The following is a 6181-nucleotide window of genomic DNA, read 5'->3' on the forward strand; positions in this document are numbered from 1 at the left end:
GCTTGTTTTAAATCACATAGTGCAACATGAAATACCCAAGTCTATCATTTTCACAGATTCACTGAGTGTTGTACATGCATTGTCATCCAACAAGTCTTCTAAAAACCATGTTCTTAATGTAGTGTATAAAACCATTATGTCCGCGTATGCATTAAATCTCGAAGTGATCATGTGTTGGGCTCCAGGCCACTCTGGGATTGCGGGAAATGAGACCGCTGATCAGATGGCCGCTGCTGCTGCACATACAAATACACCGGACATAGCAACAGTACCCTACACAGACCTCAAGCCACACATAAGACAACACCTGCGAAGAACATGGCAAACACACTGGGACGAACAGACAGACAACAAACTACATGTAATAAAGCCACACTTGGGACGGTACATATCTGACTCACACAACAGACACTCGGAAGTCGCCTTGGGTAGGCTACGGATAGGGCACATGCATGCAACTCACTCGTATCTGCTGACGGGATCTCCTAGACCCCAGTGCGGCAGGTGCGGAGAGGCCCTATCCGTAGTGCACATACTAATAACATGCAAGGCACTTCACACAACACGACACAAACACTTCAGAGAACTCTACAGAGAACATATTCCCCTACATCCATTGTTTTTTCTAGGTGACGATGCCATTGTTTCAATTTCCTATAATGCATAATGAAATCTGGCCCTATACACCAGCCATGCCCATTGCCGTTTTCTGATTTTACTTTTGTTTTTGCTGACTTTACGTAGTGGTTAAGGTTTCACCCTCATATGACTATTGTTTTGGCGCTCTTTGCCCTAGTTGGCCTTGCGCCTTAAACATCCAACCATCATCATCACTCCCTTTGGAAGCATTGGGCGACTCTTCCGAGGAGTAGAGCGTGGCGGCCGAACGAGAGGCGAAACACTCCCCGTGGGATTTACTTGCTGCTTTCGAAGCGGAGTACTTGAACCCTGTGTGGGAATTGCAATGCCATCTCCAAGGCAGCGTTCCGTCACTCCCTTTAGGCGTAAATAAGCTCTATTGGCGGCGTTCCCGGATACTGCAGACGGGTACTACTACTCTCTCTTGGAAAGCATCTCGTTACGCCTCAAGAGCGTTCTGCTATTCCCCGCTAGGCAGCGTGCTTTCGCTCCGCCTGCTACTAGAACCCCCCCCCCCCCTCCCCACGATGGTACTATAGGCAGTTACAAGCAAACAAAACAGGACAAGCTATTTTGAAACATGGAAAAGAAGAAAAAACAAGCTCAGACTTTATTTTTCAAAATACCACAACAATCGGTTCATTCTGCAATTTAACACAAAATGCAATTTATTGGGAATTAAAATATCACGGCATAAAAACGGTTCCTACTCCACATGGACACAGGAGACGTAGCGCCTATTTAGGATACATCCAAGAAAAATTCACAAATAAAAATGCAGCAAAGCAATTGAAAACACTGAAATACAAACATTAAATTATGACGATAAAAATGACATTAACATCCACAAATAAAAAGGTACTGGCATTAGCACGAAAAGCGTCAGTAGAAATACAGCAGTGGGAGAATAGTTAACAGTATTAACATAAAACAAAATGGTCTTAGTACATCAGTGAGTGCTTCACATGGACTGGAAAAGCCAGCTCTTATTTAGCACACACAAAAAATATTTACAAATAAATTTTGCGAAAGAAAAATCTGGGACAAACAATTCAGCGTGGATTACTATTAACGCATTACAAGGTGCAATCAACACAAAGATACAAAGCCATTAACACGGCAACTTTGCAACAGATATATTTTGGTGGTACAATAGGAAACCGCAGGAAACATTCCCACTGGGTTTTTTAGGCGGGTGGTTCTCAAATGAGGATGCGCTAGTAAGATTTAAAAAGGCATAACTTGGTATTAAAAACAAACACGTTCGAGCTGACTGCTTCATAATGTTGGTGGCGGCCTCCAGAACAGCACCGACCAGGGCACCGTGCTTGAGCCAAAGTAACGTCTACAGAAGCAAGAAGGTGCGCTTCGCCTTTGAAGCGTATTACACAATGAACGGCCAAAACACAGACAGTAGCAATGGGAACCCATCCAAGATGTCCAAGGGTGTGAGGAGAAGTGTCTTGAATGCGATGGCCACTGCTGCTGACGCCTCGGGGATCTCTCCCTCTCTCTAAAAAAAAAATAAAAAAATCTTCGGGCAAGTAGCGTCTTCCCGTGGTTCCTACATAGACAGAAAGAGGGGGAGAGCAAAGATAAGTTCTACAATGAAAAAAATATTAACGAGTTTGACAACGTTAAATGAAGTTTATTGGGTGATAGATTAGTTTTTGCGCCGAGAGCACGCACTTAACCCGTATTGTAATGCCATACTGCTTGGCGCAGTAACCAGTCTAGATGCGGATGTGGTGACCTTGGATGCCACCACGCTCATTGTACCACTTGGCCAATGTCATGTCAGACAGCGCGCCCTACAGCTGTCTGCCTACGCACTGCGCCCCAAACCCATTAGTGCTTACGTGTCCGTAGCTTCAACTGTTTACCCCGCTATCGTTCCCGGTATAAAAACATTGCACAAAATTTAGGGAAACATAACTCTTTTTGTAAGGTTATAATCCCTGAATAATTTGCATTGGATTTTGTCCTCAGCCGACTGCAACGTAGGGCCAATTATACGTTCACAAGACTAGCGTGGAAAAGTTACTAATGGGTCATATAGCCTCCATTCTCGAGTACGCTTCGTTGCATGCACGCTGCAGATCGCAACATTTGATGAGAACCAATAGGCTCGTTACTGAACGATCAGAATACTCGAACGCTCGAGCGACGGCGACAACCGACGCGAAAAAAGTAATGTAATGGGTACAACAAACAGTGTGGGCGACAGCGACAAACGAAAAAAAGTAATGCATTGCTGCCAATGCCCTTAGTCGTCGTTGCTGCCCCTCGCTTGTGGGCTGCTTCTGTCCGGGAATAAACCCGCGACGGCGACGGCCCGTCGCCTGCCGCTGTCGCCGCCGTCAGCGGCCTGTGTAAAAAATTTTCGCTTGTCTGTGTCGCACACAATACCTGTTTGCCGTACACACTGAGTGAGGTTTCTCGCGTCGCTCATCGCCTTGACGCATGTAATTACCCCTTAACAGTGCGGTGAGTACGCCCCGAAAAGTCCCATTTCCGTCCATCCTGCCCTCAAGCAAAACGTAAAAAAACTTACAGCATTTCAGTCTGCTGCTGTACGCGCGGCGGTCACTAAAATTATTGTAATTTAGTGACTACCACGCGCTAGACGCGCTCCTATCACTCAGCCTATTGTACGCAATTCTTTGGAGCCGCGCAGGTAGCCACAGCTACTGCACGGCCGCCACTCTAACCCTAGCCGCCGAGTTAACAGTACAGCGTAGCGCTGCGACTACTCGCGCGACCATGCTTCCTACCTGCGAAAACATTCCGCAAGGATACCAACACTTCACGAATCAAAGGGATTGAAACGGTGCAAGAATCGACGCTGTTTGCACACGGGTACAAAAGCCGCCCTTCAAAACTAAGCAACGGTCAAAATCAGTCACGAAAACGTTAGGACTAACCGCTTCCGCGGACCGAAGTACCGAGAGTAACTCTGCTTCGTTAAATACACAAGACAAGAATACGAGTAACTAATGGCTTACCTCTACTTCCCGCCAGCGGTTCTTCGTCCGGTAGATAAATCCAAGGTCCTAATAGCAGCGAAAGATCCCAAGCTCAAGGCGCGAAGCCTGCGACGGCTGCGGATACAGTCCGGCCACAGCGCGCGCATCGCTACACAGTGCGCATAGTTCCGAAATCGGCCTCAGCGCTGTCGCCGCTGTGATGTTCGTCCGAAAGAAAAACTAGTACCACGCACGCACGCACGCACGCACGCACGAATATACGACTTGCTCGCGTGTGCATGATGTCGCGCTGACGCACAAGCGGCCAGCAGTTAGCCAACACGCGTGGTATACTGTGTCGAAGCAAGGATGACGATAAGGGCAGGTCCAACTTCCCATGTTGCACGAAGCGTCTGCTTGAAAGCCCACTTCGTTCGTAGCACATTGACATCACGGTCTGGCGCGGCCTGTGAGTCGCCCGTCCGGCCTTGGCGGGTTCACCGCCTGTGTAGGTTTTTGCAGAACACGCGCACTTCGTGGCTCGCTGAAGGTGCCTTTCAAATCACGCTTGCTCGGGCGGTTCGCGTTACCTGATCCCCCGGATGTACGACGCGTTACGTATCGTGATCCACGCTACACGAATTCATATTCTTGCACGTTTAGAATGCGCGGCAGAAGTAATCGGGCGCTTTTTACACAACCGCTTTATATAATATATTCGTATGCAAATAAAACATCGCTGATGAGTTGGTGTGCGCAGATGGCGGGAGTGCATCTCCATGCTTACTCCCGCACTGGACAAGAATGAAATTGCAATTCTACTCTTCGTACTGGAGATGGGAGACGATGCGCAGGTTTACTCTTCACTGGTGCGGGAGCAGAACTGGGGCTGCACTCCGCCGCGCACGAGAAGAGTACGCGGTCAGTTTTGCTCTCCTCCTCATGGGGAGCGAGCATTGCATCCAACTCCCCGCGGCTTTCGAGGGGAGTCCACCAACGCTTGCAAGAGTACAATGACGGTTGGACTCTTCAACTGCTCCCCCGATTTCTTAGAGTGAACCCGGCACCACGCCGCTTGCTGAGGCAGCAGCGGTTGTGGTGCCAACCTCTCCCGTTGGGACCGGTGCCGCTCCCGCCGCTGCCTCCCCGTCCTCCAGTACGTTGGAGGGTGTCGAGGGGATGGACACCGGGGGCCCCGCATCGGCTCTCACCGCCACCGCACCGCCCGTGCCACTTTTGGTGCCCCGGACGCCCTCGGCGGTGGCGGCTCAAACGAAGGGCTCCCGAGGGGGGGTCAAGTCCGGGGGGCCCGGTCCGTCGGGCACCCCTCGGACATCCGACGACGAGATGGATGTCGGGCCGTTCCTGCCTGCAACGCAGCGCAAGGAGCGGCCTCCGACGCCCAATCCAGCAGCAGAACGGCCCAAAAAGCCAAATCCTAGAATTACAGCCCCAAAAGACACATGAACACACATACACGCAGACTTCAGTAGCTTCTAAATCTCCATAATGGGAAGAGAAGATATTACTCAATGGAACTGTAGAGGCCTCATTAAAAATCTTGATGGTGTCCATGAGATATTGCATTCGAACCAGCCTAGTGTGATGTGTCTTCAGGAGACGCATTTGAATCCCAGTCACACAAATTTCATAAATAGGTACATGGTATTCAGAAAGGATAGGGTTGGCTGCACACACTCTTCGGGCGGTGTAGCCATAATAGCCCGGAAATCCCTAGCATGCCACCCTATCGCTCTCAACACCGTCCTTGAGACTGTAGCAATACGCACAATAATTTTTAATAGGTTGATAACGGTATGCTCTATCTACATTCGTCCTGATCATGCACTTTCGAGCTCTGACTTCGAGGCGCTGGTCGACCAGCTGCCCGAACCGTACATCCTAACAGGCGACCTTAATGCACACAACTCTCTTTGGGGCTCCTCCAGAACGGATGCCCGAGGTCGCCTGATAGAGAAATTTCTTACATCTTCAGGAGCATGCCTTTTCAACAAAAAGCAGCCTACATACCATAACTTAGGACATAATACATACTCACATCTCGACTTGGCTATTGGTTCTGCAATTCTCTTTCCATGTCTTGAGTGGGGCGTGGGCACTGACCCATATGGTAGTGACCACTTCCCCACTTCCCTAACATATATAGGTAAAGGCCCATGCAGTCCATCTTCCCATAACAGGTTTAAAGAATCAAAAGTAAACTGGAGTATATTAACAGAAACATCTAAACTACACCACACAACCCCCCGCACGGGTCACCTTGAGTAATCTTGGTGACGGTACTGGCGATACCGCGGACCCCGAGCCCCCAAACATAAGCTGGATCCAACCGTGGCGATGTGTTTATAGGTGGAGTGTTACAAACCACGAACGGTGGCCGTCGGAGCCCAGGTCAAGCTCCGGCGGATGGGCTCCCTCTCTGTTCACCAGGCAGGGAGCTCCGGGACCTCTTTGACTACCAGGGTAAGGTCAAAGAAGAAATTACCCCCGTCTCCCTGCTTTTTCCTATGCCATATAGATAAATCAAACCCCCCCCCCCAGACGTGAACGGCCCC

General features: G+C 49.5%; 1 long non-coding RNA gene across 1 annotated transcript; it reads right to left on the reverse strand.

Moving 5' to 3' along the window:
- Positions 1-1227: 1227 nt before the first annotated feature.
- Positions 1228-3770, reverse strand: LOC144177996 (uncharacterized). Its single transcript, XR_013323910.1, has 2 exons — positions 3645-3770; positions 1228-2203 (listed from the first exon to the last, which is right to left on the reverse strand). It is a non-coding gene; the product is annotated as an uncharacterized LOC144177996 (long non-coding RNA).
- Between the last annotated feature and the right edge of the window lie 2411 nt (positions 3771-6181).

Source organism: Haemaphysalis longicornis, unplaced genomic scaffold (genome assembly GCF_048455015.1).
Source record: "Haemaphysalis longicornis isolate Haplotype H1 unplaced genomic scaffold, Haemaphysalis longicornis Haplotype H1 scaffold_37, whole genome shotgun sequence".
NCBI classification, from domain to species: Eukaryota; Metazoa; Arthropoda; class Arachnida; order Ixodida; family Ixodidae; genus Haemaphysalis; species Haemaphysalis longicornis.